Source organism: Orcinus orca, chromosome 14 (assembly GCF_937001465.1).
Source record: "Orcinus orca chromosome 14, mOrcOrc1.1, whole genome shotgun sequence".
Classification (NCBI taxonomy): domain Eukaryota; kingdom Metazoa; phylum Chordata; class Mammalia; order Artiodactyla; family Delphinidae; genus Orcinus; species Orcinus orca.
The window spans coordinates 4,733,991-4,746,225 of record NC_064572.1 but is presented as its reverse complement, the minus strand read 5'-3'; positions in this window follow the sequence as shown (position 1 = coordinate 4,746,225).

Genomic DNA, 12,235 nt, shown 5'->3' with positions numbered 1-12,235 from the left:
GGAGTCAAATGTGCTGGATCCTGCTGGTGGTTATAGACAGACACCATCAGAGAGCATTCACTCCCACAAGTAGTAGGCTCTCCCTGAGTGGGACATAGTGAGAAGAAGTCTCTTATGTGGTGGGCAGAGAATTAACTGTGAGAGCGTCAGAAGAAAGGGCTTGGAAAGGGCCAGGTGGCAGGGAGCAGCCTCAGGTGGCACCAATGATGAGGCAGCAGGAGGCCGCTTGAAGGAGAGGGTCCTTTGCGGCTGGTGGTAAAAGCACAGGCTGAAGCTGCTGAGGCCTGTGACGACCAAGATAATCACAAGGAAGCAGAAGACAGAGCAGGAAGGAAAGGGCGAGGTGTGTTGTGGAGCTGTACGTCCCTGTGACATCAGTAAGGGCGCTCTCTAAATAAGCATCCAACTCACCAGGCAAATGCCTCTCCTCCACATCCCCACTTATGAGGCCAGCAGATATTAGGGGGGAGGCTGGGTTGAAAGTCTAGGTAGTGGTGCTAACGTATCAGGCATCCAAGTGGCTAATACCTGCTTTTGAAAGAACCAAAAATGATCTGCTTTCTCTTTCTGGATCTGTCAACAGCCAATGATACTTCTATGTACTATTGACCTTGGACTCATCTTTCACATGTACATTCACCCATCAATAAAGTACAGTTCACATTGTGTCTCAGGCCAGCAATGACACTTAAAATGTAACCCACTGACAAAATTCCCGGAGAGTCATGGCGTTGAAACAAGAAATTCCACCTGGTCATCCACCCTCATGATTCCATCCCTGGTCTTCCCGCTGCCGTTACGTGGATCACACACGAGCCAGTTCACTTGTGTTAATTTGCCCACGTGGGATGGATGTCACTTTCAGTGCAGAGAAATTATATTTAATGGTAGTTATGAGAGGTGTTCAAATTTCATCTCACCCATTGGCCAAGATGGAACTTTGGATTTCAGAAAGGAAGTGGAGCAGGGCCAAATGGTACCCACCCCACTTATGCCTGATTTTCTTCGGTGATATGCAGTCTTTTACCAAGAATGAAATCTAAAGAAAGAAGTTAAGATAGAGTGCAGGGCTTCCCTGGTGCCTCAGTGGTTAAGAATCTGCCTGCCAATGTAGGGGACATGGGTTCGAGCTCTAGTCTGGGAAGATCCTATATGCTGCAGAACAACTAGGCCCGTGTGCCACAACTACTGAACCTGCACTCTAGAGCCCACGAGCCACAACTACTGCAGCCCGCGTGCCACAACTACTGAAGCCCACGCGCCTAGAGCCCGTGCTCCACAAGAGAAGCCACCGCAATGAGAATCCTTCACACGACAACGAAGAGTAGCCCCGATCGTTGCAACGAGAGAAAAGCCCGCATGCGGAAATGAAAACCCAAAAAGTAGCCAAAATTAAAAAAATAAATAATAATTAAAAAAAAAAGGTAGAGTGCAGCACAGTGAAGTGACACCAAAGGACAATGTATCCATCCCAATGTCACAGACTTTCAGCATCTGCCCTTGGAGGAGTGTCACCACTGTGTCACCACCTCTCAACCAAAGGCAGGCATGAGAGGCTCTTTGTCAATAACCCGGGGCTTCCTGTGAAGAGCTCCCACTCCTTGATCCAGCTGCGAGTTCTCATTCACCCTTGATGTGGGTCCGAGGACCTCACTCAGAGTAGCTCCACAGGTAAGTTCTAAGACACCACAGCCCTCATTAGCCACTGCAGGACTTTCCTTCCCTTCTGCAACAAGGTTCAGTTCCTTAAAAAACATTGAGCCCAAAAAATATTTTTTAAATTATTTTTTTATTGGAGTATAGTTGATTTACAATGTTGTGTTAGTTTCAGGTGTACAGCGAAGTGAATCAGTTATACATACACATATATCACTCTTTTTTAGATTCTTTTCCCATATAGCTCATTACAGAGTATTGAGTAGAGTCCTTGTGCTATATAATAGGTCCTTATTAGTTATCTATTTTATATACAGTAGTATGTATATGTCAATCTCAATCTCCCAATTTATCCCTCCCCCCTTCTCCCTTGGTAAGCATAAGTTTGTTTTCTACATCTGTGACTCTATTTCTGTTTTGTAAATGCGTTTGTCAATTTTTTTTTCTGGTTCCACATAAAAGCAATATCATAGGGTATTTGTCTTTCTTTGTCTGACTTACTTCACTCAGTATGAGAATCTCTAGGTCCATCCACGTGGTTGCAAATGGCATTATTTCATTCCTTTTTATGTTTGAGACCTATTCTATTGTATCTATGTACCACATCTTCTTTATCCATTCCTCCATTGATGGACATTGGTTGCTTCCATGTCTTGGCTATTGTGAATAGTGCTGTAATGAACATTGGAGTACATGTATCTTTTTGAATTATGGTTTTCTCCCACATATGCCCAGGATTGGGATTCCTGGATCATATAGTAGCTCTCTTTTTAGTTTTCTAAGGAACCTTCATACTGTTTCCATAATGGCTGTACCAATTTACATTCCCACCAACAGTTTAGGAGGGTTCCCTTTTCTCCACACCCTCTCCAGTACTTATCTTTGGAGATTTTTTGATGATAGCCATTCTGACTCATGTGAGGTGATACCTGCTTGTAGTTTTGATTTGCATTTCTCTAATAATTAGTGATGTTGAGTCACATCTTTTCATGTGCCTCTTGGCCATCTGTATGTCTTCTTTGCAGAAATGTCTATTTAGGTCTTCTGCCCATTTTTTTATTAGAGTTAATATTGTTTAATGATTTTTCCATTTAACTTTTAAAAATTCTTCTTCTAACAATCTTGTGTCTGACTCAGTGAGACTTTTGGAATGTTTGCAGCACTCCAGGCCATGGAAAAGAAGGAGAGTCCAGTTAGGACTCATAGTGTCTCAAGGAACAGGTGGACATCCCTTCTGATGGGCAGTCCCTGGAGACATAAGGGAAGGATTTAACCATGGGAACCAAAAAAAAAAAAGAAAAAAAGAAAAGGAGAGCAGGTAATGCACTCCTGAGCAGCAATGCCCACTTCTCAGTAATCAGCAGCAGGTCATCTGCAGACCTTGACGGGCTTCCTGATGCTCTTACCCTGCTGGTGAGTGATGCTTCATCTCCACTATGATTCTGATCCACAGTCTGCAAACCCAGGCCTGGTCTCCTCATCCCTGACCCTATAAGTGCCTCCAAGATCAGCTGTCAGTCCAGCTTCTTCTCCTCTCTCAGCCAGAACGAATCTTGTCTCCTCTCCTGGGACAGGGTGGTCTGTGTCATTCTCTGTCCTCTTTCCTCCTACTGCTGGGAAGGTTATCACTGTGCTACTCTTCTGTCAGAGTCTTTCTCATTTGTATATTCTAGGGCCTCGTCTTCCTTCAGTAGATTTCATCTCTTTCAAGTTAAAGAGATTGCCTTTCAAAATGACCACTTGTAATTTGGGATAAAAAGTCTACTTTGGAGGAGTTTCCGGGAAGATGGTGGAAGACTAAGACGCGGAGATCACCTTCCTCCCCACAGATACACCAGAAATACATCTATACGTGGAACAACTCCTACAGAACACCTACTGAAGGCTGGCAGAAGACCACAGACTTCCCAAAAGGCAAGAAACCCCCCACGTAACTTGGTAGGGCAAAAGAGAAAAGAATAATCAGAGATAAAAGGATAGGGACGGGACTTGTACCAGTGGGAGGGAGCTGTGAAGGAGGAAAGGTTTCCACACACTAGAAAGCCCCTTCGCGGGCAGAGACTGCGGGTGGCAGAGGGGGAAAGCTTTGGAGCCGCAGAGGAAAGCAGAGTAACAGGGTTGCGGGGAACAAAGCGGAGAGATTCCCGCACAGAGAATCGGTGCCAACCAGCACTCACCAGCCCGAGAGGCTTGTCTACTCCCCCGCCGGGGCGGGCGGGGCTGGGTGCTGAGGCTCGGGCTTTGGTCGGAGCGCCGGGAGAGGACTGGGGTTGGCGGCGTAAAAACAGCCTGCAGGGGATTAGTGCGCCACGGCTAGCCGGGAGGGAGTCCGGGAAAAGTCTGGACCTGCCGAAGAGGCAAGAGAATTTTTCTTCCCTCTGTTTCCTGGTGCGCGGGGAGAGGGGATTAAGAGCTCTCCTTAAAGGAGCTCCAGAGACCCCAGAGACAGGCATGAGACGCTCAGGCTGCTGCTGCCCCCACCAGGAAGCCTGTGTGTGTGCACAGGTGGCTGTCCATACCCCCCCTTCCGGAGAGACTGTGCGGCCCGCCAATGCCAGTGTCCCGGGAACAAGGGACAACTCCCCCGGGGGAGCACACGGCGCCCCTCAGGCTGGTGCAGGGTCACGCCGGCCTCTGCCGCCGCAGGCCCTCCCCGCACTCCGTGCCCCTCCCTCCCCCCCCCCACCCCGGCCTGAGTGAGCCAGAGCCCCCGAATCAGCGGCTCCTTTAAGCCCGTCCTGTCTGAGCAAAGAACAGAGGCCCTCCAGCGACTTACACGCAGAAGCGGGGCCAAATCCAAAGCTGAGACCCTGGGAGCTATGAGAACAAAGAAGAGAAAGGGAAATCTCTCTCAGCAGCCTCAGAAGCAGAGATTAAAGCTCCATAATCATCTTGATGTACCCTGCATCTGTGGAATACATGAATAGACAACGAATCATCCCGAATTAAGGAGGTGGACTTTGAGAGCAAGATTTATGATTTTTTTCCCCTTTTCCTCTTTTTGTGAGTGTGTATGTGGATGCTTCGTTGTGAGATTTTGTCTGTATAGCTTCGTTTCCACCATTTGTCCTAGGGCTCTATCCGTCCGTTTTTTTTTCTTAATAATTATTTTAATAAATTTATTATATTTTATCTTACTTTATTTTATTTTACTGAGTCTTCTTTCTTTCTTTTTTCCTTCCTTCCCTCCTTCCTTCCTCCCTTTCTCCTTCCCTCCATCCCTCCTTTCTTTCTTTCTTTCTACTTCTACTAATTCTTTCTTTCTACTTTTTCTCCCTTTTATTCTGAGCTGTGTGGATGAAAGGCTCTTTGGGCTGCAACCAGGGGTCAGTGATGTGCCTCTGAGGTGGGAGAGCCAACTTCAGAACACTGGTCCACAAGAGATCTCCCAGCTCCACATAATACCAAATGGCGAAAATCTCCCAGAGATCTCCATCTCAACACTATCACCCAGCTTCACTCAACGACCAGCAAGCTACAGTGCTGAACATCCTATGCCAAACAACTAGCAAGAAAGGAACACAACCCCACCCATTAGCAGAGAGGCTGCCTAAAATCATAATAAGTCCACAGACACCCCAAAACACACCACCAGGCGTGGACCGGCCCACAAGAAAGACAAGATCCAAACTCATCCACGAGAACACAGACACTAGTCCCCTCAACCAGGAAGACTACACAACCCACTGAAACAACCTTAGCCACTGGGGACACACACCAAAAACAACGGGAACCACGAACCTGCAGCCTGCAAAAAGGAGACCCCAAACACAGTAAGATAAGCAAAATGAGAAGACAGAAAAACACACAGCGGATGAAGGAGCAAGATAAAAACCCATCAGACCTAACAAATGAAGAGGAAATAGGCAGTCTACCTGAAAATAATTCAAAATAATGATAGTAAAGATGATCCAAAATCGTGGAAATAGATTAGACAAAATGCAAGAAACATTTAACAAGTACCTAGAAGAACTAAAGATGAAACAAACAGTGATAAACAACACAATAAATGAAATGAAAAATACTCTAGATGGGATCAATAGCAGAATAACTGAGGCAGAAGAATGGATAAGTGACCTGGAAAATAAAATAGTGGAAATAACTACTGCAGAGCAGAATAAAGAAAAAAGAATGAAAAGAACTGAGGACAGTCTCAGAGACCTCTGGGACAACATTAAATGCACCAACATTCGAATTATAGGGGTTCCAGAAGAAGAAGAGAAAAAGAAAGGGACTGAGAAAATATTTGAAGAGATTATAGTTGAGAACTTCCTAATATGGGAAAGGAAATAGTTAATCAAGTCAAGGAAGCACAGAGAGTCCCATACAGGATAAATCCAAGGAGAAATACACCAAGATACATATTAATCAAACTGTCAAAAATTAAATACAAAGAAAACATATTAAAGGCAGCAAGGGAAAAACAACAAATAACACACAAGGGAATCCCCACAAGGTTAACAGCTGATCTTTCAGCAGAAACTCTGCAAGCCAGAAGGGACTGGCAGGACATACTTAAAGTTATGAAGGAGAAAAACCTGCAACCAAGATTACTCTATCCAGCAAGGATCTCATGCAGATTTGATGGAGAATTTAAAACCTTTTCAGACAAGCAAAACCTGAGAGAGTTCAGCACCACCAAACCAGCTCTACAACAACTGCCAAAGGAACTTCTCTAGGCAAGAAACACAAGAGAAGGTAAAGACCTACAATAACAAACCCAAAACAATTAAGAAAATGGGAATAGGAACATACATATTGATAATTACCTTAAATGTAAATGGACTAAATGCTTCCACCAAAAAACACAGATTGGCTGAATGGATACAAAAACAAGACCCATATATTTGCTGTCTACAAGAGACCCACTTCACACCTAGAGACACATACAGACTGAAAGTAAGGGGATGGAAAAAGCTATTTCATGCAAATGGAAACCAAAAGAAAGCTGGAGTAGCAATTCTCATATCAGACAAAATAGACTTTAAAATAAAGACTATTAGAAGAGACAAACAAGGACACTACATAATGATCAAGAGATCGATCCAAGAAGAAGATATAACAATTGTAAATATTTATGCACCCAACGTAGGAGCACCACAATACATAAGGCAAATACTAACAGCCATAAAAGGGGAAATCAACAGTAACACATTCATAGTAGGGGACTTTAACACCCCACTTTCACCAATGGACAGATCATCTGAAATGAAAATAAATAAGGAAACACAAACTTTAAATGATACATTAAGCAAGGTGGACTTAATTGATATTTGTAGGACATTCCATCCAAAAACAACAGAATACACATTTTTCCTTAGTGCTCATGGAATATTCTCCAGGATAGATCATATCAGGTCACAAATCAAGCCTTGCCAAATTTAGGAAAATTGAGGTTGTATGAAGTATCTTTTCCGACCACAACACCATGAGACTAGATATCAATTACAGTAAAAGATCTGTGAAAAATACAAACCCATGGAGGCTAAACAATACACTACTTAATAATGAAGTGATCACTGAAGAAATCAAAGAGGAAATTAAAAAATACCTAGAAACAAATGACAGTGGAGACACAACGACCCAAAACCTATGGGATGCAGCAAAAGCAGTTCTAAGGGGGAAGTTTATAGCAATACAAGCCCACCTTAAGAAGCAGGAAACATTTCGAATAAACAACCTAACCTTGCACCTGAAGCAATTAGAGAAAGAAGAACAAAAAAACCCCAAAGCTAGCAGAAGGAAAGGAATCATAAAGATCAGATCAGAAATAAATGAAAAAGAAATGAAGGAAATGATAGCAAAGATCAATAAAACTAAGAGCTGGTTCTTTGAGAAAATAAAGAAAATTGATAACCCATTAGCCAGACTCATCAAGATAAAAAGGGAGAAGACTCAAATCAATAGAATTAGAAATGAAAAAGGAGAAGTAACAACTGACACTGCAGAAATACAAAAGATCATAAGACATTACTACAAGCAACTCTATGCCAATAAAGTGGACAACGTGGAAGAAATGGACAAATTCTTAGAAATGCACAACCTGCCAAGACTGAATCAGGAAGAAATAGAAAATATGAACAGACCAATCACAAGCACTGAAATTGAAACTGTAATTAAAAATCTTCCAACAAACAAAAGCTCAAGACCAGATGGCTTCACAGGCGAATTCTATCAAACATTTAGAGAAGAGATAAAACCTATCCTTCTCAAACTCTTCCAAACTATAGCAGAGGGAGGAACACTCCCAAACTCATTCTACAAGGCCACCATCACCCTGATACCAAAACCAGACAAGGATGTCACAAAGAAAGAAAACTATAGGCCAATATCACTGATGAACATAGATGCACAAATCCTCAACAAAATACTAGCAAACAGAATCCAACAGCACATTAAATGGATCATACACCATGATGAAGTGGGGTTTATTCCAGGAATGCAAGGATTCTTCAATATACGCAAATCAATCAACGTGATACACCATATAAACAAACTGAAGGAGAAAAACCATATGATCTTCTCAATAGATGCAGAGAAAGATTTTGACAAAATTCAACACCCATTTATGATAAAAAAAACTCTGCAGAAAGTCGGCATAGAGGGAACTTTTCTCAACATAATAAAGGCCATATATAACAAACACACAGCCAACATTGTCCTCAATGGTGAAAAACTGAAAGCATTTCCACTAAGATCAGGAACAAGACAAGGTTGCCCACTCTCACCACTCTTATTCAACATAATTTTGGAAGTTTTAGCCACAGCAATCAGAGAAGTAAAGGAAATAAAAGGAATCCAAATCGGAAAAGAAGAAGTAAAGCTGTCACTGTTTGCAGATGACATGATACTATACATAGAGAATCCTAAAGATGCTACCAGAAAACTGCTAGAGCTAAACAATGAATTTGGTAAAGTAGCAGGATACAAAATTCATGCACAGAAATCTCTGGCATTCCTATACACTAATGATGAAAAATCTGAAAGGGAAATCAAGAAAACACTCCCATTTACCATTGCAACAAAAAGAATAAAATATCTAGGAATAAACCTACCTAAGGAGGCAAAAGACCTGCATGCAGAAAATTATAACACACTGATGAAAGAAATTAAAGATGATACAAATAGATGGAGAGATATACCATGTTCTTGGATTGTAAGAATCAACATTGTGAAAATGACTCTACTACCCAAAGCAATCTACAGATTCAATGCAATCCCTATCAACCTACCACTGGCATTTTTCACAGAACTAGAACAAAAAAATTCACAATTTGTATGGAAACACAGAAGACCCCGAATAGCCAAAGCGATCTTGAGAACGAAAAACGGAGCTGGAGGAATCAGGCTCCCTGACTTCAGACTATACTACAAAGCTACAGTAATCAAGACAGTATGGTACTGGCACAAAAACAGAAAGATAGATCAATGGAACAGGATAGAAACCCCAGAGATAAACCCACGCACATATGGTCACCTTATCTTTGATAAAGGAGGCAGGAATGTACAGTCGAGAAAGGACAGCCTCTTCAATAAGTGGTGCTGGGAAAACTGGACAGGTACATGTAAAAGTATGAGATTACATCACTCCCTAACACCATACACAAAAATAAGCTCAAAATGGATGAAAGACCTAAATGTAAGGCCAGAAACTATCAAACTCTTAGAGGAAAACATAGGCAGGACACTCTATGACATAAATCACAGCAAGATCCTTTTTGACCCACCTCCTAGAGAAATGGAAATAAAAATAAACAAATGGGAACTAATGAAACTTCAAAGCTTTTGCACAACAAAGGAAACCATAAACAAGACCAAAAGACAACCCTCAAAATGGGAGAAAATATTTGCAAATGAAGCAACTGACAAAGGATTAATCTCTAAAATTTATAAGCAGCTCGTGCAGCTTAATAACAACAAAACAAACAACCCAGTCCAAAAATGGACAGAAGACATAAATAGACATTTCTCTAAAGAAGATATATGGACTGCCAACAAACACATGAAAGAATGCTCAACATCACTAATCATTAGAGAAATGCAAATCAAAACTACCATGAGATTTCATCTCACACCAGTCAGAATGGCCATCATCAAAAAATCTAGAAACAATAAATGCTGGAGGGGGTGTGGAGAAAAGGGAACCCTCTTACACTGTTGGTGGGAATGTAAATTGATAAAGCCACTGTGGAGAACAGTATGGACGTTCCTCAAAAAACTACAAATAGAACTACCATATGACCCAGCAATCCCACTACTGGGCATATACCCTGAGAAAACCATAATTCAAAAAGAGTCATGTACCAAAATGTTCATTGCAGCTCTATTTACAATAGCCCAGAGATGGAAACAACCTAAGTGTCCATCATCGGATGAATGGATAAAGAAGATGTGGCACATATATACAATGGAATATTACTCAGCCATAAAAAGAAACGAAATTGAACTATTTGTAATGATGTGGATAGACCTAGAGTCTGTCATACAGAGTGAAGTAAGTCAGAAAGAGAGAGACAAATACCGTATGCTAACACATATATATGGAATTTAAGAAAACAAATGTCATGAAGAGCCTAGGGGTAAGACAGGAATAAAGACACAGACCTACTAGAGAATGGACTTGAGGATATGGGGAGGGGGAAGTGTAAGCTGTGACAAAGCGAGAGAGTGGCATGGACATACATACACTACCAAACGTAAGGTAGATAGCTAGTGGGAAGCAGCCGCATAGCACAGGGAGATCAGCTCGGTGCTTTGTGACCGCCTGGAGGGGTGAGATAGGGAGGGTGGGAGTGAGGGAAACGCAAGAGATATGGGAACTTATGTATATATAACTGATTCATTTTGTTGTAAAGCAGAAACTAACACCATCGTAAACCAATTATACTCCAATAAAGATGTTAAAAAAAAAATAAAAATAAAATAAAAGAGTCCAAAGGGAAAGGGCAGATCTGTTACAATCAAGGTACCCTTTATTAATCACGAAAAAATAAAAAAGTCTACTTTGAAAGTACAAAAATGTGGAACTTTAGACTATTTCTCTGCATTCTTGACATAATTCTAATTCTATTCAAGGCAACACGAATACTTCTTAGTGACTGGAAGAAAGCTCATATTGAAGGAAAGTTAAAAACCCAGAAAATTATTGCACAGTATCTCTGTTTACAATCCATTGTATGAGAAATCAAAGGAGTCCACACAGAAGGTAATCTCCAAATACCAAATCCTGGGAGAATAGGATCAAATCCATTAGAAAGTTCCAGTGTGCAGCTCTTTGTAAATCTTACATTAACTCACCTGATAAACATGATAACTCAGAAATGACTAATAGGTAAAACTTGTCCACATTCTGTCAGCTAAGGGAACACTTTGGCTCATGGAATGTTTTAACCAGATTCTAGGACCTAATGTTATAGAGTTGGACACAATCGACCTTCCATTATTCATGGATTTATATATTTTTAAAAATGTTAACCTTGCTGAGGTATAATTTACATGTAAAATTATAGGATATTTAAGGTGTGCATCATGGTGGTTTGATATATATTGTGAAAGGATTCCCTCCATGCAGTCACTTAACACATCTATCATCTCATGTATTTATCTCTCCCTCTCTCTCTCTCTCTCTCTTTTTTTTTTTTTTTTTTTGGTGAAAACATTTCATTTCTAACCTCTTAGCAAATTTCAATTATACAAAACAGTATTATTAACCATAATCACCATGTAACCATAGTCACCATGTTTTACATTAGATCATCAGATCTTATTCATCTTATAGCTGAAAGTGTGTTCCCTTTACCGACCTTTCCCCATTTCCCTCACCCCAATGTCCCCCCAACTACTGTTCTACTCTCTGTGTCTATGAATTCAACTTTTTCATGGATATACTATCTGAGGGAATTATAAAATTTCCCCTAATTACAAATATGGTTTCTAAATGTCATCAGTCCAATTGTGTGTTATTTTCCACGTTATAGAAAAATACTCTCAGCCAACAATATGTCCAAAGAAGCAGGTCATGACCCAAAAGCAGTTACAGGTTAGCATCCAGGAATATTTAGAATTGATCACGTGACTGATGCCTTTCACACACAGAACAGCTTACTTTGGCAGCACACACAAAACGGATCTATTTATAGGTAGAAGTCTGACACTGAAATACAGCCATGCAACTGATATAACAAGCCAGACACCAAGGGCGGTTACGTATTTCCAGGAACACAGGGAATACACATTCGTCAATCTGTGTTCTCAGATTCAGCATTCATGGGTTCAACCAACTGTAGATGGGGACCTTGGATACAGAGGGCTGACTGTAAGGGACCTGAGCATCCATGTGTTTTGGTATCTGCAGGGCCCTGGAATCAATCCCTCGCAGAAATAAAGGGATGAGTGTAACATGTATTTCTTTTGAGCTTGGAGACTTCTTTCTGTGTTCCAAAACACCAGTCTCTCAGTGTGCCCCGATGGCATGACTATCCAACCAGCTCATCAACATGACAACAAACATTCTAACTGTGAACTGTGCTGAAAAGTAAGCCCAGGTCACAAGATTTATTTTAAAAGTATAAAAATAAAC